We start from the raw sequence: 22,764 nt of genomic DNA, 5'->3' as shown, positions 1-22,764 counted from the left end.
GCTGGGGGTCAGTACAACACCCTGAATAAAACCAACTAGAGCTGTACACAGGCAGCTTGCGCAATGCTGAACCCTTTCCACACAACACACAGTGGAAAGAAAGGTATAAAAGCAGGTGTGAGGTTTGGTATCGCTGCTCCGTGGCTGACAAAAATGTGTTCACTCGCACCACAAGTTCCCCTGGCCTGTGATGCTGCTGGTTGCTCTGTGAGGATGGAGCCACCTCTGAGCCCTGTGGGGAAGCACCTCAGAAGCTATTGCCATAATAGGAGTTTTCATTGGCAGGTTATCTGGAGAAGCAGCCTAAGTTCAGCGGTTTCTACCTCCTCCCGGAGCAGGGCGCAGAGGTCTTGCCTGAAAAGCGGCTCCCCAGGTGAAAGTGCTGCAGAAGGCAGCCGTACCGAGCCCAAAACGCGCGGAGGATTTGAAGAGGAGGGGACAGCCACGTCCTGGCCGTGACCAGGCTGCTCACCGCAGCTTCTGAGAGGGCGAGGTGAGGTGTTTGTTGAGAAGGAGCCGTGCGGCCGCCCACGGGCGTCGTGTGGCGGCCAGACCGCGCTCGCAGGCTTTATAATGCCGGGAGAAACGCCTTGACCACTGGGGCGGCGGCAGGGCCAGGGGCCGGGCCCACCTTAGACCGGCCCAGAGCGAAGCCACCCGAGGGCGCGCCCCTCGTGGGCGGGCGGCCGAAGGGGGCTCCTCCTTCTCCCGCCCGCATTAGCTGTCACCGATGGGGCTCGGAGCTGGTCGGGAGGTTTAGCCCCGCTGCGGCGGGCTGCGAGCGGCGAGCCATGCCCTCGGGCAACAGCACGGGGACGACGAGCCGCCCGGAGCCCGCGGCGGCGGGACGGGAGGTGCCGGGTGAGCGGCCTCTCTTCAGCGCCGGCACCTACGAGTTGCTGGCGCTGCTCGTCGCCGCCATCGGTATGCTGGGCTTGTGCAACAACTTGCTGGTGCTGGTGCTCTACTGCAAGTTCAAACGGCTCCGTACGCCCACTAACCTCTTCCTCGTCAACATCAGCCTCAGCGACCTGCTGATGGCCGTGTTCGGCGCCAGTCTCACCTTTCTGTCCTGTCTGAGGAGCCGCTGGGTGTGGGACTCCGCCGGCTGCGTCTGGGACGGCTTCAGCAACAGCCTCTTCGGTAGGTAACGGGGCCGCGTCCCCTCCCTGTGGCGCTGGGTCCCTTCTCTCGGCTGCCCTCTCCGTCCTTGCCCGCTTTCTCCGGGGCCCCGCGCACTGTCCCCAACCGTCACGTAGCTCCGCTCCAACCGTCGCTCCCCTCCTCCCTGAAGCGACCGCCGCGTCCCTCACGGCTTCGCCCCGTTCCCTCCTTCCCGCTTTGCCGGGGTGCGCGGCGCCCTCGCGGGGGAGCCGCGTTCCTCGCCGTGGGAGCCGGGGCACGGCGGGGTTGCCCGGGGCAGGGCCGGCGAGGAGCCGACCCTGGGGATCCCTCAATCCCTTGGACCCTCTCCCGGAGGCGCCGCGCGTCAGAGTTCTGGCACGAAAGTCGACGGCGCTGAGAAAAGCGATCCGGAGCTCCCGGTAAATTCACCGCGAATCCTTCTCGGGCTCCTGCCCAGGGAGTTGCAGCGTTGGTCGAAAAGGCCCCGGAAGTGCCCGCCTGTGGCACAGCCCGGATGAGCTTTGTGTGAGGAAGGGCGGCGATCGGTGTGTGGGTGAGGAGCACGGGACGGCTCGGGCTGTCGGGCGGGCAGTGTCCCGCCTGGGTGGGGCAGGCGGCAGCCTGGACGCGCCCCTCGGGGCAGGGGCGCCCTGCCGCAGGCCGCAGCCCCCCGGTGTCCCGACTGCCCGCAGATAAAGCTCCCGGCGTGTGGCAGTCACGGCCGTGGGTTTCTCTGTCCCTGTGTGGAGTGCAAATGCTGTCTTCCAGCCGGTAGCAGTGTCACAGGCTGGTCGGGATTTGGGAAGCCACCGGTTCCCGTGAAGTGGGATTTTTAGTGCCGCAGAAGGACTGCTGCCCTTCTACTTCCACTTCCAAAATCTGTAGGCTCGTTACCGTTTTCTTCCTCAGAATTCTTATGTGACCTTTAGAACAGTTCCTTGTGACAGGAAGTGCTTGGCTAATAAGGAACCAGATTTTAAAGATCCTCCTTCCTGGCAGAGGTAGATCTCTGTGCATGCACACACACACACACTGTGTGCACTGAAGTCTTCCGTGAGCTTTGCAGCTTTCCTGAGGAAATCTTGATTTCACAGGGTGCAGCCGCATGCCTTTGTTGGGCTGCTGGGAGGAAGGTGCATGATTCCCCTGATCGATTTGACTGCTGTTGTGAAGTACAGCAAAAATCTCGGGTCTCGGAAGCTGTGGTGGATGCGGGATGTAGTTAGACATTTGTGCAATGTCTAGCTAGTGTATTGGATGGTTTCTGTGGTGCACAGCTCTCTGGAATACTTGGGAAACTCAAGCATCTGCCAGCTAGGTTCTGCTAGGCAGCTAAACATCAGGCTTGCACAGGAGAAGTGAGGTGTATGTCCGTTCCTGTCTTGATCCCTCACACATTATGGTTGCTATTTTTGATCAAGGCATTTTGCATAAACGGTCTAAAAATTAGAGGTGTAGTATAGATAATAAAAAACCCAGACTATAATCATCTCTGTCATCTTCCAAAGTGGAACAAATAGAAGGAATGAAAGAGAAACTGGCAAGCAAAGTGCTTGATCACGTGTGATTATTTTTTTCACTTTTTTCAGTTGTGATATATAATTTGTTGCTATAAATGTGTCCAGTGTTGATGCTTTCCTACATCCTTGTATTGAATAAATGCGTTCCTAAGGAAATAGAGGCAAATTCGTGGGACTTAGCTACAGTGGTTCAGCTAGCATCGCTGGCTTGCAAAATTTCATCTTCCTGTGCCTCGTGGTATTATTTTCCTCTGCCACAGTGTGCTTCAATGGGAAGAATTTGTTTTAATCATGTATTGGAAAAGCGTGTGTATGTGTGTAGTCTGTCATATGGAAGTAGAGAGTTAACGCACAACCTGATGTTCAGGAAGGTCCAATGCCTGAATTACTCTCTTCAGCTACAATGTGAAGTAATAGAAAGCGAGGCATAATTAGGTTAGTATTAGCTAGGCATAATGAAAGTAAGAGTAACTAGGCATGATTAGCTTAGCATCCAATTATAATAGCCAGATCTTGAGGCTTGAAGCTGTAACAGCCTTTCCTTTTGTAAGGAGTATTGTTTTCATATTCTCTGCTCCCTTCGGCTGCTGTACATCTGTCCTGGCTGCACAAGTAACAATGCAGATGAGGTTTTTACTCACCAGATTCAGAAGTGAAGACACGTGTGCTTAGGTACAGATGTCCTCATGAGAGAGCCGATGGGAAGAGCTGCTCTCTGTCATTACAAAGCCACTCGCAGCGCCACCCATACTAGTGAGGGGGAAACAATGCAGATCCGGGAACTGAGGAGTCTCAGTCAACACTTGGCTGCCGTGGTTGTCTGTCTTGGATGGTAATCCCCATTTAATTTAGTTATACAGAGTTCCAGCATTCCTTTTTCTAACGGGCAGTGTGTCCTAGTAGGGCAGGATAGCTACTTCAGTTAAGTGCTGTGTTTAACCTGTGAGGTTCACCTTTTTATGGGGGTGTGCAGTCAACCCTCTGCTGGTCCTGCTGAGCATGCCACCCTCTCCTCATGCAAAAGCTTCTAACTCTTTTGGTCGGTTGGTCGTCAACCAAGCTGCCAGGAGCAGAGATCTGCATTTATCCTTTATCCAGTTGAGTAATACAACTCTTACATGGGAGGGTTACTGCCTGTCACTGAGAGCATAGGTTTTGGGCTGCAACTGCTGGAGAAGACACCTGACAAATAAACATGGCCAAATGTCTCCGTCAAGAGACATGGATGTGCTGTAACCTGAAGCAAGAGTTTGTTTAGTTGTGGAACACAGGCTCGGTTCAGAAGTAAGCTGGTCGGATGCTGTGAGTGTAAACATGTACCTCTCAAGCATAAATTGCTTCGGCTACAAATAATGGCACCCAAGCCATCTGCCAGTAGTTGTTGTTCTACACACTTTCTGATACGTTTAATTAATCAAGGGAGGAAAGCAGTGGAAAAATGGAACATAACAGGAACAGTCTTAAGGAAAAGGAACCAAAATTGTGTTGCGTAGCTGAGGCAGTCTCTTGGTGGAAGTTTGCATAGTCAGGGTGTACTCTGGGGTAGGTTTTATGTAATTAAATCGTACCTCTCTGTGACTGCTGGGCTATCTTTACTAAAGTGTGATTGGAGACCTTTGGCTTTCGTAAGTGTAAGCTGGTTTTCTAAGGGTAAAAAGCCCCCCAACAAACCAACCAAAACGCAAACCCTGCCAGCTTTCAATGTCACATTAATTGACAGTATTATGACATTTCTGGACCGTTTGCCACTGGTACACAGCAGCTAGATTTTGATGAGATAGCAAGTAAACATTGAGATCTGGGTGCATCTTCCCTTCCAGTGACGTGAACTGGAGGATGGGAAAGTTTGTAAGCAGTTGTACAGACTGCGCTTCCCTGTGCAAAGCTGCAGTGTGTTCAACTGTTTGCAGAGAAAGAAGGGGTGCAATTAGGACAGGTGATTGTATTTATGCACTTTAAAGCAAGCTCCCCCTCCCCCATAGCAATACTGAAGTAAGGATTAATTGCCTGAGAGTCTCCTGTGGCCCTGGCTTTAGTTACAACCTATTTTAAACCAGAGCCAAAACATTTATCAGGATATAATTGTTAGCTTCTTCGTCTAAGGCTCTTCTCTGCACACTGGAAGAATGATGCCCTGTGCCATCCTCTGGCATTACCAATACATGTTCTATGCACTGATTTAATTTCACTAAAAGCAGTTTGGTGGTTACTCAGCAGACAGTTTTAGGATCTCGCGTTTCAGACAGCTGGAGGCTCTATCAGCATGCTTTCAGCTTTAGCAATTTATTTGAAATGAATTAATCACTTGCAGGATTGAATGTGGAAGAGGTGCTTAATTCCGCTGTAGTTTTATAGGGGAGGTGTATATAAAATAGACTAGAAGCCTATTGTGTCCACTGAAGCCAAATAGGGACCCTCTGGCTTGCCTTTATCTTCTGCTAGACAGCTGAATAGCGGCTTGATTGGGACTCAGGGTATATTGTTGAAGGAATTCAAGGCTCAACACAGGTTTTGGGTTCCTTGAATTATGCAGTGCTGCCCTGTTTAGTCTCGGTTTGCAGGATAACTCCAGTTTGAGCTATCTCCACAGCAGCCCAAGAGTTGTCTCTGTGGAGATGGGGCCTCAAGGCTGAGTAGCTTTAAAACACCCCTGGTATACTAGACATTGCTGAACCTGTTTGTGGAACTCTGAGCCAGATGATCCTTACAAAAATAAATACAAAAAATAAACATTTACAGAAATAAAATAAAATACACCCAGATTTGCACACAGGTATTTATATAACTGCAGAGTGCTGTGAAATACACCCTTTTTTATTGTTTAAGGGGCTGTGTATATGAGCTTGCTGAACGAATTTTAACAGATATCAGGTGGCTGATAGATGCGTGAAGAGCAGATTGGCTTTTGATCATCAAATGTCAGACCACTGAAATAGAAATCCTTATATTCTAATCAAGACAGAATTGAATTCATTAAGTTATAATAGTGTATGTGCAGGGTAATGCTGGGAATGGGGAATAATCTGATTGCTGCCATAACACTTTCTTAAGTGTGTCATGGGGTTGAGGTGGAGAGAAAAGGAAAAGAGCAGACAAATAATTGCAGTAAAAACTATATTTTTATGATAGCAGCCAGATAGGAGGGGCCACGAAGTATAACCCAGCGTTTTCTAGGTGAGGCCCCTTCAGCAGTGTAACCTTTTGCTTTCCTGATTGTTCCTTGGAATGCAAAGATTTACAGGAAATCTTGAAAGAAGTTGGAATTCTCCTCATCGTTTTGTTGATGTTAAAGTTGCATTTCTATGATTTCAGTTGTTCAAAGCTCACTTTGACTTCAGTCTTGACTCTGAACTCCCAAGGTTTCTAGCACGCTGGGTTATCACTTTTTCTTTTAAAAACAAAAAGGCAAACCTAGTACTTCCTCCCCCCCATAAAAAAACCCCAACCAACCAACTCAACCACCAACCTCCAATACCACCAAAACAAACAAACCCCCCCCCAACAACTGCCAACAAAGAAAAGCCCCTTGCCACACAATCTCTGGCTTAATGAAGTAATGCTTAGGAAAAACTATTACCACCTTCTTTTTTTTTTTTCCCCTCCTTGCCCTATTTGGACATCCTACACCATGGGTCAGATTCCAGCACCCTGCTCCGAGTAGTTCTCAAGTTCGTTTCAGTTAGTAGTGAGTAGTGGGGTGTTCACCAAAAAGCTTATTGTATTAGATTCGTAACATGAGACAGCTAATTTTGAGTTAAGTGCTTCCTTTGTTAGCAGTTTATTGAGAGGATTTCCATTCCATTGGTAATGTTTGTGAACTGTTTAATTGATTTTATTTTCTTTTTCTTACAGGAATTGTTTCAATTATGACTCTCACTGCTCTTGCCTATGAACGCTGCATTCGCGTAGTCCATGCAAAAGTGATTGACTTCTCTTGGTCTTGGCGGGCTATAACATGCATCTGGCTCTATTCATTAGCCTGGACTGGAGCACCTCTTCTGGGCTGGAACAGATATACCCTGGAAATTCATGGATTAGGTTGCTCAGTGGACTGGAGGTCGAAAGATCCCAATGATACCTCCTTTGTGCTCCTTTTCTTCCTTAGCTGTCTCGTAGCACCTGTTGGAGTCATGGCCTATTGCTATGGCCATATTCTCTATGCGTTAAGAATGGTAAGCCACGTCAAATACAAGACTTCTCTGAGTATAATAGTGTCAGGGAAAGTTGCTGATGCAAGTCTTGCTTCCTCTTCAGACTTTTGAATGTTTAATGGTCATCCACACCAGGGACCGCTAAATGTAAGGCTGGGGTAGAATTGACCCAGAGTTCCCAGGATGGATTTGTTGTGTAGTTTTACTGGGACGCAGGTTGCGGAACTGTTCATGTTCACAAATCCACATCAGATTCTCCCTTGAAACAGGGGGAAGAGATGACATTGTAGTTCTCCTGGTTAGCTAACTCCTCCTTTTCTCTTTGCAAGTCTTGAGAAGATAACTGTACAAGTGGAGATGAAGTCCTGTTAAACCAGTTTTCTGTGTTAAGGCAAGCCATTTTAGTTCAGATTTTTCATGTCAGAAAGTGTTTTGTTTATCCTGTGGGTAATTATTCTGGGTCTATTCAAGTTCGTGGTCAGCAGTATTGGCACAACCGATAACCGTTACGAAGAACGCTCACGCACACGTCCTGTCTCTTCCGCATTTTATGACTCGCTCAGATGACACTGGGAACCTGCTGCCTACTACTCCGCTTTAAATAGAGGTTTCCTAATGCCAGCAGGGTAACAAACTAAGTGTCAGAGCAGTATAGAGAAATCTAATAATGGTATTTTCTTCTCTCTAACGTTGCTGATGAGACAAATCTACAGGATTGTCTAGCTAGTTAGACAAAGGACCACTAAATCCGAAGGGGACTTGCTTACACCAGTGGGCGAGGGCAAGGTAGTTTTCTAAAATGCTTTTACTGATTAAGTGCTGCATGGTTTGTAACATCACTGGATGGTTTGCTTTCCAGTAGATTTGCTAATCTACTTCTTTTCAGATCATATTTTTACACTGCATAGAAGCAGAAGCCTGGGAAGCATGATGTAAGCTTCCTGAGGAATTATGGTTCACAAGATAAACTGTGTAGTGACTGAGCCTAAAACTAAATTGGCAAATTACTTTAAATTGAGAACTCTTCAGTTTCAAGTGAAACAGAGCTTTTACATGTTGTCTCTTTCTTCTGCAGCTTCGCTGTGTGGAAGATTTCCAGACAGTTCAAGTCATCAAACTTCTAAAAGAAGGTGGCTAAAATGTTTTTCTTAATGATCTCCACATTCCTTATATGCTGGATGCCCTATGCAGCGCTGTCCCTCCTGGTAGCGTGCGGCTATAGCAACCTTGTAACTCCAACAGTATCTGTGGTGCCATCTTTCTTTGCCAAGTCAAGCACTGCTTACAATCCAGTTATCTATATCTTCATGAGTAGAAAGGTAGGTACATTAAAGACTTTCTTCTTTCAGTAATTTTAGATCTGATGTACTTTAATCTGTCAGGCTTTTTTTATAAAAAATGTGAACAATTAGGATAAATGGTAAATATCTACTAGAATTGTGTGACTTTTATGAATACCCAAACATGGGAACAGTACCAATAGCCCCTTTGGAGCATAGTCTTCTTCCTGGGAGGTTACAGGCTGCAGCTCATGCTGCTGGGAAAATATTACACTGCATTTCAGTGCCCTCTGCTGGGGAGGTGGTCCTGTGCAGCTTTCTGGTGCAGGGAAAAAGCACCCACTAAAAAGCCACCGTGTTTCTTACAGCACAAGAGGAACTTGGAACAAGGTGGAGAGCTGTAGAAATTTGTTATTGGGAGCCTTTTCCTCTGCTCCTCTCTTCTTCACCACATCACACCTGATGGGGAGCGCTTAGGAAGCTGTCACTTCATTGTATTTCATCTCTTGCAGTTTCGGCGACGCCTTTTGCAGCTCCTGTGCTTTCGCCTGATGAGGTTCCAGAGGACTGTGAGAGAGACACCAGCAACAGGGAATGGCAAACGACTACGTCCAATAGTTATGGCTCAGACAACAGGGGACAGGCCAAAGAAGAAAGTGACGTTCAGTTCTTCCTCTATCATTTTTGTCATCGCCAGTGATGACACTCAACAAGTAGATGACAACCATAAACAGAGTGGGACAGCAAATGTCATCCAATTAAAGCCACTGGAGGCATGAATGGAAGAGCTGTGAGAATGAGATGGGCTTCAGCCAGTAGCCTGTTTATGTTAGCCACTGGTTTCAGTGGTGGTGTCTGTGGGCTGTCAAAGGAAACCACATTCTAGAGCTGTGAAATACCAAAGGGATTCTGCATCTGAAGCTCTGCAGGCAGTTCAGTTTAGGTTGCAGGACTGACATCTCTGCATCCATGCCAATTGCTGATGGATGGAGGAGTGCAAACGGGGTGGTGAAGGGTCTGGAGAAGAAGTCTTATGGGGTGGCTGAAGTCCCTTGGTTTGCAGGGTTGGGGCAGGAGAAGTGGTGCCAATAATGCCTAGGGCTATGGTTACACTGGAAGCCACCAGAAAGCTCCCCTGTGTGCTCAGCAAGCCCTTCTCTCAGGGCTTGCTTAGGGGACTCCCAAGTCACATACTGAAGAAAATCAAGAAATCCAAAGCACCGATGAAAAACGTCCGTGCAAAGGGAGAACAGGATTTTTTTGTTGTGGTCCCTGCTCTGTGCATGTTTATCTTGAATCTGGTCATTCTGTATGGGACTAGGAAAATCATCCTTTGTGAACCACCAACCGTTTCTGGCCCCTTGGTGAAGGCATCAGAGAAGAGCCGTGTAACTTTTGCCAAAGCTGCAGCGTGCACAGTGATTCTCCTGCTTCGAGCCGAATGAATGGGCCAGACAGGTCGCTCACCTCTGTCAGCGCTACTGGCACAAAATGCCCAGGGGATTCTGTCCCAGACACTGGTGCCTGTCAGCACTGGCTGAATACCTTGGAGAACTAATCCTGATTCACGCTGTCCGGTGGGAATGGCGCCACCAACCCTCCAAGTCAGGAATCAACATTTGCAAACGTGCTTGGAAGTAATACGGAGTTCCAGGGTGTTCTGGTTTAGCCCTGGCTGGAGGCCAGATGTCCACCGAAGTCAGTCTACTACTCCCCTTCTTAGTAGGACAGGGGAGAAAATATATATTAAGAGGCTCAGGAGTCAAATAAGGACAGGGAGAGATCACTCTGTCATCAACATGGGCAAAACAGACTCAACACAAAGTGAAGAAGAGAAAAACTACTAAACTTTATTACACTACACTACAACTATAAAGAACTGTGAAGAAACCGATTTATAGAGCATGATCAGATCTTAAAACAAACGTAACCATATCTTAAAAAACTTTCCCCCCACCATTCCCTTCCTAGCAGACTTTAGTCAGGATTATGCTCCCTTCTTCCCCCTGTTCGCAGTACAGGGGGGCAGGGACTGGGAGATGGGGGCTTTGGTCAGTCCCTTGCAAGTTGGTTTCCCTCTTGGCCGGAGGGTGTGAGGGGGCATTCATTCCACACCATCCCCCTGCTGCACCGTAGGGTCTCACCCACAGGAGATAGTCCTCCATGAATTTCTCCAACGTGAATCCTTTCCCCAGGGCTTTATCTATTCACCAGCTGCCCTGGTGTGGGTCACTGCTATGGCGGGCAGTCATAAATCACAATGTCTCTCAGTCCCAGTCCTCTGTGGGGTCACCAGCCTCCCCCAAGCAAACCTGTTGCGGTGCAAATCTCCCTCTCACTCATCTCTGTGTCTCTGTTTCTCTCCATGGCTGCAAGTGCTGGCAGGGGTTTGTTCCAGCGTAGGGTCACAGTGTCTTCTCTGTGCCTCCACCTGCTCCATCCAGCGTGGAGGCCCTCCACAGGCTGCAGGTGGGGCCTCGGCCTCTCCCATGGGTTTCTCCACGGCCTGCAGGGCCATCTTTCTCTCTGGCACCTGAGCCGCCTCCTCCCCCGCCCTGTTCCGGCCTTATTGTCTGCACAGCTTGTTACATCTCCTCACTCCCTTCTCCGGTGGCAAAATGCAGCTGCTTCCGGGTTGTTTTCTCCTATATGTGATTCTCAGAGGCGCTTGCTATCTTTCAGGCCGCAACTTTGGCCTTGAATTGCTCGTTGTTCATAGTTTAGGCTGGCAGAAAACTGTAACTGCTGCTTAAAAAATCCCGTCTCAGCAGCACAGCCTCACAAAACTGCAACACAGGGTGCCAGAGCCGTAGGTAAAATCTAGATATGCTTCAAACCAGTACAGCTACAAAAGCCAGTCATTTGCCTCACACTTGCACGAATGGGCACAATGGCAGAGAAATGCACTGGCTGGGTGTACTTGAGCTAAAACTGGTTGTGGCTACTTCTCTGAATAAAATTTTACCTGGCCTGTGCAACCGCTGGATCCCGCTGCAAAGAGGGTGCCCTTTCTTGTACTTTAGGAAGCCACTGCAAGGCCAAGAGGCCAGATCAAAGCTCACGGTTTCCCTGTGCCCTGGATTCCTGGGGTCCAATATGCTTGTGCTGTCCACAGAAACCACACTCTTCCTTCCTGCCCCCTTCCCTCTCCGTGTATTGAAATTACACTCATCACATCCAATTTTACCTGGCCTGTGCAACCGCTGGATCCCGCTGCAAAGAGGGTGCCCTTTCTTGTACTTTAGGAAGCCACTGCAAGGCCAAGAGGCCAGATCAAAGCTCACGGTTTCCCTGTGCCCTGGATTCCTGGGGTCCAATATGCTTGTGCTGTCCACAGAAACCACACTCTTCCTTCCTGCCCCCTTCCCTCTCCGTGTATTGAAATTACACTCATCACATCCAATTTTACCTGGCCTGTGCAACCGCTGGATCCTGCTGCAAAGAGGGTGCCCTTTCTTGTACTTTAGGAAGCCACTGCAAGGCCAAGAGGCCAGATCAAAGCTCACGGTTTCCCTGTGCCCTGGATTCCTGGGGTCCAATATGCTTGTGCTGTCCACAGAAACCACACTCTTCCTTCCTGCCCCCTTCCCTCTCCGTGTATTGAAATTACACTCATCACATCCAAATACCAGCAGTCATTCACTACTAAGTTCAGTTTTTGTCTGGGTGCTGACCAAATGCAGCGGCAAGGTGCACCTCACTGGTCGGTGACTGCTGTGGGACAAGCCTGCTCTTGAGCCCGGTCGGGTGACACGCAGCCAAGGACCGGCTTAAAGCAATGGGCGCATCGGTAACCCTAACTGGCATTTTCCCTTTGCCTCACACACAGTGCTCACCCACGCAGCACAGTGCACTGGCAAAGGCATTCTATTTTAGGAACAGCTTTAATCCAGAAGGAACACCAGCACAGTTACCTGCAAGTCTGTAAAAGAGACTTCCTATCTTGACTACTTTGGAATTAAGAGCATTCCTAGAATGGAAACGTGGAAGTTTGGTGAGGGAGACAAAAGTAGAATCAAACTAAGAAACAAATGCTGTCATATTCCTTGAAATTCCCTGATGTCGACATATTTTCTGATTGGGGTAGGCTAATAGATTGCAACTACTCACAAGCAGCTATGGCTTGCCTTCTGCCTGTAGTTTTTCCCCACACCAGAAATGAACAACTCAGCTGCTTTTGATTCATTACAAGGGAACTGATCACATCACAGCAAATAAATGTATTTTGGTGATGACCCTGAGATTAATCTTGCATGGAGGAAGTTCTGATGGAGGATTCTATTAGTTATCTGTGGCCATATTTGCACACCGGGCAACACAAACAAGGTGGCAACAAAACAGAATCAAAGTAAATCAGTTAACACTTCAAGCACTTAACAGAGGTAACATTTATTTGCTTTAGTTGTTCATAGACAACTATAAAGCTCTATTGATCATCTCTTTCTGCCCCGACGCCCTATCCTTACTGGAGCCCTGGATGTGGTTGGCTCTTCATTTGGCTGCGCACGTGTTTTCTTCACCAGTTTGTGTTTTGCGTGGTTTAGCACGTGGAATTCTTCTTGCTCTTCTCCTAGGAGTATCAAGGAGTTCCACTTTCTCACCTGACTGTGCGTCTTCCCGAGTAGAGAGCGATTCTGTGTGTCCCAAGAGATTTTGTGTCCCCTTCCTAGCACTTTTTCCTCCTCCAGTCCTTCTGGAAGGAGTGGAAGAAATATTGCTACCTTCAGCAACAGGCATTTCCTCAGTAGCCTCTCTCAAGACATCCAATGCAGCTTCCTTTGCTCTTCTCAATCTGCTTCTTGGTGTCACGGCTACAAATTGCATCCTGACAGGTAGGGTTTGTCTATCAGAATGGCTGCTTTTTACTTTTCCTACATTGGGCTTCCTTCCTCTCCTAGGAGTAACACATAGTTTGCTATACGGTGATGTTTCAGGTGGTTCTGCTGTGGCTTGCGCCTCATCTGCACCATCTTCAAGAACCTAAAGTTAAAAAGCGACTGTTAATGCATTATTAGTTAGCAGGCTGATTGACTTCCGACTGAGCTGGATGAAACAGAGGACACTGAAACGCTGCTTTTCTCTTTCAGATCACCCCTGAAGGTAGTTAGAGCCGTGCAACACATTCCCTACTACAGAGCAAAATGTATGCATGTAAGGGTCAGAGAACAGAGCATTCAATGTATGCAACCCGCGTGCTCTGTTTCTGGTAGTTCTGCAAGATGAAGTGGGTCTTGCATGTACTTGCCTGTACTATTTGTATCAAGCTACACATCGGGTTCACTACTGTGTCTTCAAGGAAAGGGAGGCTTTGCATACCCAGAATCATAACTCAATATCTCTCTTTGCTGATGCTGGCACGCACTACCACGAGAACTGTAGCGTTCACTATGCTTGTAGGATGGAACAAGTAAATTAAGCTGGCCACCCTGCTCTATTAGTAAGAAGCTCATGTATCAGAGAGAGAGCGAGCGCACGCACGCTGGGGCCGCCTGTTATAATTCAGAAGCTCTCTATAAGAGGCAGTCATCGTTATAATAAAAGCAGATGATGACAATTCCTTAGTACATATACAGAAAGATCACATGTGTAGATTAGCACATGGCCCTGTTCTGCTCCCAGTTTCGGTACGTTCATTTGGAATCACAGCTCCTAACAACGCCAAGTAAAGACCTCCAAGGTCATGGGCATTTCTTGTGAGTATGTTGCTGTAGGCACGAGGCGTTACAGAAGCTCTGCCCTGGCTTTTTTGACCAAATTCAAGTCTGCTGTTCTGAAGTGCAATTCCTATTTGCAAAGTAAGGACTTTTGGCAAACTGGGAAAAAACCATCCCAATCAGATCAGAGTCAGTAAGGCCTTTAACTGTAACAATCCTTAAGTGCAGCCCTGCTTGCCTCAGCAGTCCATCTGGCATTCGAATTCTCTTCCCTGAAAGATATTCTTGGTTCCTTTGGTCATACAGGACAAATGGATCGTCCTGGAGATGCAGAGGGAGGCGCTAGGGGTGTGGTGCGGAGGCTGGGTCTCAGAATAGACTGAGGGGTGAACCCAGAAAAACCAGGAGCTGATGTGGCCAAGGCTTTAGCTCGCTATGAAGAGAGATAAAAAACACTCCATTTAAACCACAGTTGACTCGTTAAAACCATGTTAAGTTAGTTTAAGTTAGAGAGTCTGTGCCAGCAGCAAGGACAAAGGTTTGCCTCTACGCTGCTCTTCTCCCAAAGGTAGAAAATCCTGAAGGACAAACCCCAGGCTTTTCACGTTTCTCCTTGCCTCTTTCTTAATGCCAACATAAAATGTTTCCAACTCATTACCCCGACGGCGTCTTCTTGTCTGCAGCAGTATCTCCCCTCCCGATGAGTTTTGCCATATCTATGCTGCTCTTCTAAAAGGCACACAGCTTCACATGGCACCCCAGACACAGTGACTGAGCACGCTGCCATGCGAAGCACCACCCAGCACAGCAACAGCCAGAGCCGATTCCTTTACTAATCAATGGGTCCATCTGTGCGCCAGACGAAAATAAGTGACCCTGCTGTAGAAGTCCCCACCCAGCTTCAGCGAGGAGCGTTCAGGTCTTCCTTCCTCAGCTGAAGGTGATTTCACAGTATGGAAAGGGTTTAAAAGCAGGATCATTTAAGCGACAAATTGCATCTTTCAATATCTAAGCATATAGAGAAGTCCAACTTGGACTTCCTTTGTTCTATCCAGTGAAAACAAGCTTATTTCACGGAGCTCTGTGACAACGGGCGTGCTGTGATTTAACTACAACTTAACTTCCCCTCTTCCAGACCCATCCCCACCGTACTGTCTCCAAAAACACTGCCTATACAATAACCACACGTGGACACCAAATGCTCCACCTTTGGAACCCAGCAGTTGGTGTGTTACCTACTGGGGGGGTTTTGCCTTAAACCAAGTTCACAGGCCTTTGGGGTGGCCAGTTGTTCCTGGGTTTTGGCAGTACAGACCTTAACCACGAGTGGAGTCTTCAGTAAACTCAGCTCTGACGCTTGGGTAGAATTCACTGCTGAGGTGGAACGGTGCAGATTGGGTTGCAGTGGGCTGTGTGCCACGAAGGAAGTAGAGGCTCTGCATGCTGACTGCCAGCGACCACCACGTTGTGCAACTGGTGTCCCAACAACCGCATTGGGCAACTCTGCATTGGGAAGACGATGTGCTCTGACTGGTGGTTTGGTAGCTCCAGGGCTGGAATTACAAGGAAGGTGTAAATGACTTCCAATCCTCTGAAGCCCAAACATACTGGAATTCCCATTTATTTCACCATAGCTTTGGATAACTCCCAGCCTTTCTTCCTGTACTTGTCTGATTTCAGCTATCTGAAATTCTGTAAAGACATTTATTGTCAGGTAAAGATACGTGTTTGCAGAAATAGGGTTGTCACAGCAGAAAAACTCTTTCGTTTGGATACACTTTGGACAACTCCCAGCCTTTCTTACATTCTGTATAATTCTGACTATTTTTAACTAAACCTGGGAAAAATGAAGCGAAATTTGGGAAATAGAATTGCCGTAGAAGAAAACCTCTCTCTTCCAGCACTACTTATAATGACTTTTCCCCTCCCTCTCTTTCCAAGCTTCTAGCTCAAGACAACATTTTTAGAAGGCTGCTTACCTATCACTTTGTGAGACGTGGGCTTTCCACTCATTTCTGATACAGACTTCTCCAATTTTTGACAAAATGTTCCTGGTGAATGTTGCCCTTGTATGCACATTTGCCGCATTTCCTTCTTTTGCTGCTGTTGATAACCATGTTGGTCTGGAGACTGTGAAACAAGAGAGAAGGGGTATCAGCCCTGTCTCATCCAAGTGAGTGATGGTTAGTTGCACACTTCCTTCACCCTCCTAAAATTACCTTCTCTGATGACGGATGAAGGGACATGGTAAGGCTTGGTGTTCTCTCTAGCCAGCTTCCTCTGCACTCTGGGAAGGATCTTGCCACATCGGTCTAATACAGAATTTCTGGTGACTGCTCGCTCTCTCAGGCGAGGATCACGATCATTCTGGTGAAGGAAAGGTGTACAGCCAAAAGCCACCTCATTACAAGAAGTCCACTGCACACAACGAGCTGTGCTATTTCTAAGTAGAGACCAAAGAGCAGCAAGTTCTACCCACCAGCACCCACCAATTCCACCTGGTTTTTGTAGCTAACGAGCAGCAAGACTAGTGCAGCTACAGAACCTGCCACTTGGAGGGAAAACATTTCTCACACCCTCATCAGCACCTGCCATTTTCAATCTGCTCACAAAAGAGCAGGCTCTGCCCTTCTCCTCCTGAAACAGCCATGTCTGAGATGACCGAATCCACAGCGCAATTGCTAATTCTCTTGGACGTACTGATGTGAATATTGCAACGACTAAGGGAAAAGCTACCTGCAGACACTTTCCGGCTGGCTGAAAGGTTTCAAAGGAAGAATGAGTTGTAACCTCTAACAGAAACCTGCCCACTGGCCAGAACCTTTATGCTTACCACAAGACTAACCTGCAGGGACTGATTCAGCTGGAGTGCGGGGATATTATTGGCACGGCTGGATGAAAGGTTTCAAGATGCGCACACACTGGCACACAGAGAGCAAAATGCTCCCAATTTCTTAACTAAGGGTGAATGTGGGTTAAACAAACTTCTGTGAGCAACCAAGGAAATGCTTCATAGAGGACATGTTCACCTCAGTTCATAAGTGCTTGCAGAGAAGAACTTCAGTGTGCCAGACAGAACTGAGGGTGTGTTTTCGACGGTGTCATTCCCACTCTTGGGGGAAATGTTGTCTCACCGACTTCACTGACAACTCAAGTAGGCAAGATGTGAAGCTGTAGCCTCCACTGTTCTAGCTGTGAATCCCCACTAGGCACTAAGTGAGAGAGTGTGGTTGTCACTGCTTCATGTCTTTCAGTACAAGGGCTGCAGTACTTCCAGCCTTTCAGTACAAGGGCTGTGCAGTCTGGTCTCTGCCACTGGCCTTAATCTTGTTTCTACAGAGAGTTATGAGTGCAGCATCATCTTTTAGGTAATGACCCACTTCCTGCCACAGCTACAGGTTTAATTGCCCCTGCCCCTGTGCCTGCTTGTATTTTCCTCAGTGCTTCCTGAATGCCTTCACAGAGTTCTGTAACGTGAAAAAAAGGTAGTAATAAATACTTCAGGCTTCAGGTACAAGAATAAGAATGGGCAAACAAACGATTGTGTAGTTGTGATGAACGTGGTTCCTGTTGGTCTGTGGTATGTAATTCAGCACACAGCATAAGTTTTGTTTGCAGGACATCTCAACACAAGGTTTGGAACATGTTCCTGTGATTAGGAACAAGGAATTCACATCAATATTTCAGATCTCTTAGTAAATTCACTTAACTGAGGAGCTGAAGGAAAAGACATGGCTGTGGACTGCCACACTAATTGCACCAATTCACACTGTTACTTTTAAGCTCTTCACAACCTGGAAGATCAGAAACAGATTTATTTCCGGGAATGTTATATTCTGAAGCAAATCCAGCAGCACCGAATTATGACAATCCCCGCCTATGCCTTCCTTTCTTCCTCAGTGTCACTACTATGGAAATACTAATTCGTATGACTAAAGGTCATACAGAAATTTTTTAGAAATCTATGTCTCTGCCTAAATTGTAGGTATTCTTATTTTATAAACCAGGAAAGTAAGTTTAACTTTTGTTATAAAATAAATTGATGTACAAATAATTTTTAATAGCTGCCTTACAGCAGTTTACTAATAATCTCAAGAAATGCTCATGTACTGGACTAGTTTAAGGAATCTTTCTTTTTTTCTTAAATGGAACCATCATTTGAGTTCAAATTTCAAATTCTTTCTTGACTGTTGTCATAATAAGGAGTTTGTTTTGTTATTACTGGCTCAGGGCAATCTGGTTTTAGTTAAATTGGATATCACAGAGAGTTTCTTCAGTGCTTTCCAGAAATCTGTATTGCATGCTGGCCAAAATACTTGAGTGTAAATAAAGAAGTCTCCTCAAAACAATTCACTTGAATCCCAGATTTCAGTGCAGTGTTCGGAGGTTGTCTGTCACCAAATATGGTATTTATTTTGACACCCAAGTGACTGTGTTTTTTCTGCAGATCTATTGAGATCCACTACAAAAAACCCCCACCCAACGTGCAGCAAGATGACAGCACTGCTCAGACAGCACATGTCTCCCATGCTGACAAGCAGAACTGAACTGGGGGAGAAGAAGGAAAAACTGTTATTTTTCTTTCACTGGATGTATTTGAGTGATGCCTGGTTTGTGTCATGTCATGATTCTAGAAAGATGTGAGAACCCTTGCCTAATTAAGCAGTGGCAGTGATAAAATTTCTCCTTGCAAACAAAAAAATATAAAGTTCAGATTCTGGTACCACCTCTCCTTTTAGAAGAGATTGTAGAAAGATCTGGACTTACCTCCAGCTGTCTATGCACTCGATTGCGTAACACCACTTTGATTAAGAATGAAGGAGGGCCAAAGTGATCTTCTTTGTTGTTTATTGAAGACACCTTTATCAAGATCATCCAGATTAATTCTATTATAGTAGAGCTGTATTTATGATTCTTCTACTTAGTAGTTTGCAGTACTAGCTAAATAATTGCTATTTTCTTTAAGATTACCCTATATACAGGTGGATTGACAGAAACAAGACTGATTTCAAATGCACAAGCCACAGATAGGGGGTTTTGTTTGTTTTATCACAGGCAGTGCTGAGAGCACAAATTCTATAACCTTCACCAGAGTACTCAGGTCAAGTGCCACAATGGTACATGTAAATGTTACCATTGTCTCTCAACTGTACAGTACACTTACTGTGCTGCAGTTCGTCCCAGGGTCCTCACTCCCTGCTAATCTGAAGGAGAACCTGGACAAAAAGTGCTGAGAATCTCTGCTTTTTTCATGCCTAGGTTCACTTCTGTGGAGATGAGTGTGCTGGGATGTAGGGTGCAAGAGAATGGTCAGCATATTGGCCCTTATGCTCATGCTAGGTGGGGGTACAGCCAAGTTTTGCACCAGGGTGAGAGCGCTGCTTGGAGTTCTTGAAATTCAGTTAGGACACAGCCTGAAACTGTCACAACAAAGACTGTCGTGCATAAGAATCTGATTTAAAGAAAATAATCCACATAGTACTTGCATTTTACTTTTCAGCAAAGTACTAAGAACACGCAGCGTAGCAAGGCCTGTGTTAGAACAATTGCCAGTCAAATTTTCAAGTTCATTCTTTTTTTTTAAGTAGGCTCTCTGAGACAGTAAGCCTCTTTACACTGGAGATCTGCATTTAGTAAGGGCTGTATAAACTGCTGTTATAGTCCCCAACCCTTTCAGAGCTCTGCTCTACCCTTTTCCTCCCTCTCCTACCACACACACATGGCACTTTGCCACAGAGACAAGTGACCTGCTGAGTAATCTGTACTTTGGGAATCATCTGCCTCGCCCACAAAGGTATGTGAACAGACTTGAGCAGTGTCAAAAGAGGTCGACTAAAATCCAGTCAGACCTTCCAGAAACAGATAAAAAGGCAGGAGAACAGTCCTATGAAATAAAGCACATACATCTTAAAAGTAACTTGAATAAAACAAGCAACATGTAGCTCTAATTGATCCTTGGCATATTCAACAACTTGACTTCCAGGTAATCAGACTGGGTTTTCTTGAGGTATTTTTTTGTTTGTTTGTCTTTTTAAATCTTGCACGTTTTCACAGATCAAAAATGTTAAACTGTTATGTACTCATATTTCATAATAAAAGAACTATCTCATGGGACTAAAACAAAACACAGACCTCAGAAGCAAAAATTGCAGCCTCAGAAAACACCTGAAATGCTTGCAGGGATCAAACCAATTGCTTGTAGACAGTGCAGATAAAACATATGCTTAAGAAGCCTTACAACAGAAAGGCAACAACGTACTCTTGCATTTATGTCGCTGGTCTAGTGCGTAATACTAAACCTTGTGTGTAGTAAAATTCTTTCACTATTTCTATTTGAAATTTTTGACATATGGTTAAAGAGAAGGTTTTAAAAATAAGCATCACACAAAATAGTTTATGTCTGCTTTCCTAAACTCCTTGGATAACTTCAACATTGCTTTTAATCTGGCATGCAGCTACAAGGGACTTACTGGTTCTGAAGAAGACTTGTACTTGAGGAAACAAAGACAACCTGTTTCCTTTATGGAGTTTTAGGTTTTGGTTTCAGGCCCGTACGATCTTACTGTCCTCTTCACAGAAACATTTGGTTTTTATTGAGACCGTTGTGTTGCATAAGATACTTCTTTTGACACTTAACACACTGATGCCTCCCTCCCCTTCTCCTGGGCTTTCCATGCTGTGGGATGTTGAGACTGTTAGAGCTAATAATCTTGTAAACTAGTTCCTCCACTGTAATACGAATTCCCTAAGTTTTTGGCTTTGGTTGGTTTTTGTGGGGTTTTTTGTTTGTTTAGTTTGTTTTGGGGTTTGTTTGTTTGTTTGTTTGCACTAGTGCTGTAAAACTATGGGGTAGGACTGGTTCATTTTTACATTTCCGTCTTAGTTCTGGCATACATGAATGCTTTACAGTATGGAAATAAAGCTAATATCATCAACTAGTAGTACTCTTGTAAAATCCCCTTGTACTCTTGCAAAAGATATGTAACGTTCCTAGTATCTGTGAAACACTTAACCATTACTCTTCAGACAGAAAAATGGATTTTTAGCTGAAAAATGGAACGATGAGAAAGCTTTTATTTTAATATGTATTTCTGACATGTTTTAGGTTAAATGTATGTCATCGTTTAGCCCTGGCTGGAGGTCAGATGCCCATCGAAATCAGTCTATTACTCCCCTTCTTAGTTGAAGAGAGGAGAAATTATATACTAAGAGGCTCAGGAGTCAAAATAATGACAGGGAGAGATCACTCTGTCAACAACGTGGGCAAAACAGACTCAACACAAAGCGTAGAGGAGAAAAACTACTCTATTACACTACACCACAACTACAAAGAACAGTGAAGAAACCGAACTTGAGAGCATGACCAGATCTTAAAGCAAACGTGACCGGATCTTAAAACACTTTCCCCCCACCATTCCCTTCCTAGCAGACTTTAGTCAGGATTATGCTCCATTCTTCCCCCCTGTTCGCAGTACAGGGGGGGCAGGGACTGGGGAAGATGGGGTTCTCGGTTACTTCTTCATGAGCTGTTTTTCTTTTCCAGATCTTAAAACACCTCTAACCTCCCTCCCCGCTCCCTTCTTAGCAGACTTCACTCTAGTCATAATTTCACTCCCTTCTTCCCCCTGCTCGCAGCACAGGGGGGCAGGGACTGGGAGATGGGGGCTTTGGTCAGTCCCTTGCAAGTTGGTTTCCCTCTCGGCCGGAGGGTGTGGGGGGGCATTCACTCCACACCCTCCCCCTGCTGCACCGTAGGGTCTCACCCACAGGAGATAGTCCTCCATGAACTTCTCCAACATGAATCCTTTCCCCAGGGCTTTATCTATTCACCAGCTGCCCTGGTGTGGGTCACTGCTATGGCGGGCAGCCATAAATCACAATGTCTCTCAGTCCCAGTCCTCTGTGGGGTCACCAGCCTCCCCCAAGCAAACCTGTTGCGGTGCAAATCTCTCTCTCACTCATCTCTGTGTGTCTGTTTCTCTCCATGGCTGCAAGTGCTGGCAGGGGTTTGTTCCAGCGTAGGGTCACGGCGCCTTCTCTGTGCCTCCACCTGCTCCATCCAGCGTGGAGGAGCCCCTCCACGGGCTGCAGGTGGGGCCTCGGCCTTTCCCATGGGTTTCTCCACGGCCTGCAGGGCCATCTTTCTCTCTGGCACCTGAGCCGCCTCCTCCCCCGCCCTGTTACACAGAATCACAGAATCTTAGGGGTTGGAAGGGACCTCAAGAGATCATCAGGTCCAACCCCCCTGCCAAAGCAGGCTCGCTATCTCATATTACACAGATAGGCATCCAGACGAGACTTGAATATCTCCAGAGAAGGAGACTCAACCACCTCCCTGGGCAGCCTATTCCACTGCTCCGTCACCCTCACTGTGAAAAAGTTCTTCCGCATGTTGGTGCGGAACTTCCTATGCTCCAGCTTACAGCCATTGCCCCTAGTCCTGTCCCCACAGACCACTGAAAAGGGGCTGGCCAAATCCCCCTGCGTCCCAAGTCTAAGATATTTATAAACACTAATTAGGTCTCCCCTAAGCCTTCTTTTCTCCAGGCTGAACAGACCCAGCTTACTCAGCCTTTCCTCATATGGGAGATGTTCCAGGCCCTTAATCATCTTCGTGGCCCTTCTCTGGACTCTCTCCAGGAGATCCCTGTCTTTTTTATACCATGGAGCCCAGAACTGGACACAGTACTCCAGGTGGGGCCTGACCAACGCAGAGTAGAGGGGGAGCATCACTTCCTTCGACCTGCTGGACATACTCTTCCTGATGCATCCCAGGATCCCATTGGCTCTCTTCGCCACCAGTGCGCACTGCCGGCTCATAGCCAACCTGTCATCAACCAGGACCCCCAGGTCCTTCTCCACAGAGCTCCTTTCCAGCAGGTCATCCCCCAGCCTGTACTGATACAGTCGGTTGTTCCTCCCCAGGTGCAAGACTTTACACTTGCTCTTGTTGAACCTCATCTGGTTTCTCCCAGCCCAGCTCTCCAGCCTGTCAAGGTCTCACTGGATGGCAGCGCAGTGTTCCTGCGTGTCA

General features: G+C 46.8%; 1 pseudogene across 1 annotated transcript; it reads left to right on the top strand.

Moving 5' to 3' along the window:
* Positions 1-791: 791 nt before the first annotated feature.
* On the top strand, positions 792-8,855 carry LOC311189392 (opsin-3-like; annotated as a pseudogene). The gene is made up of 4 exons: positions 792-1,143; positions 6,498-6,817; positions 7,872-8,115; positions 8,589-8,855. The product of its transcript is annotated as an opsin-3-like (transcript).
* The last annotated feature ends 13,909 nt before the right edge of the window (positions 8,856-22,764 follow it).

This window comes from Gallinula chloropus, assembly GCF_964237585.1.
Source record: "Gallinula chloropus genome assembly, chromosome: 3".
In the NCBI taxonomy this organism is placed as follows: Eukaryota; Metazoa; Chordata; class Aves; order Gruiformes; family Rallidae; genus Gallinula; species Gallinula chloropus.
This window is presented reverse-complemented; position numbering and strand designations above follow the sequence as displayed.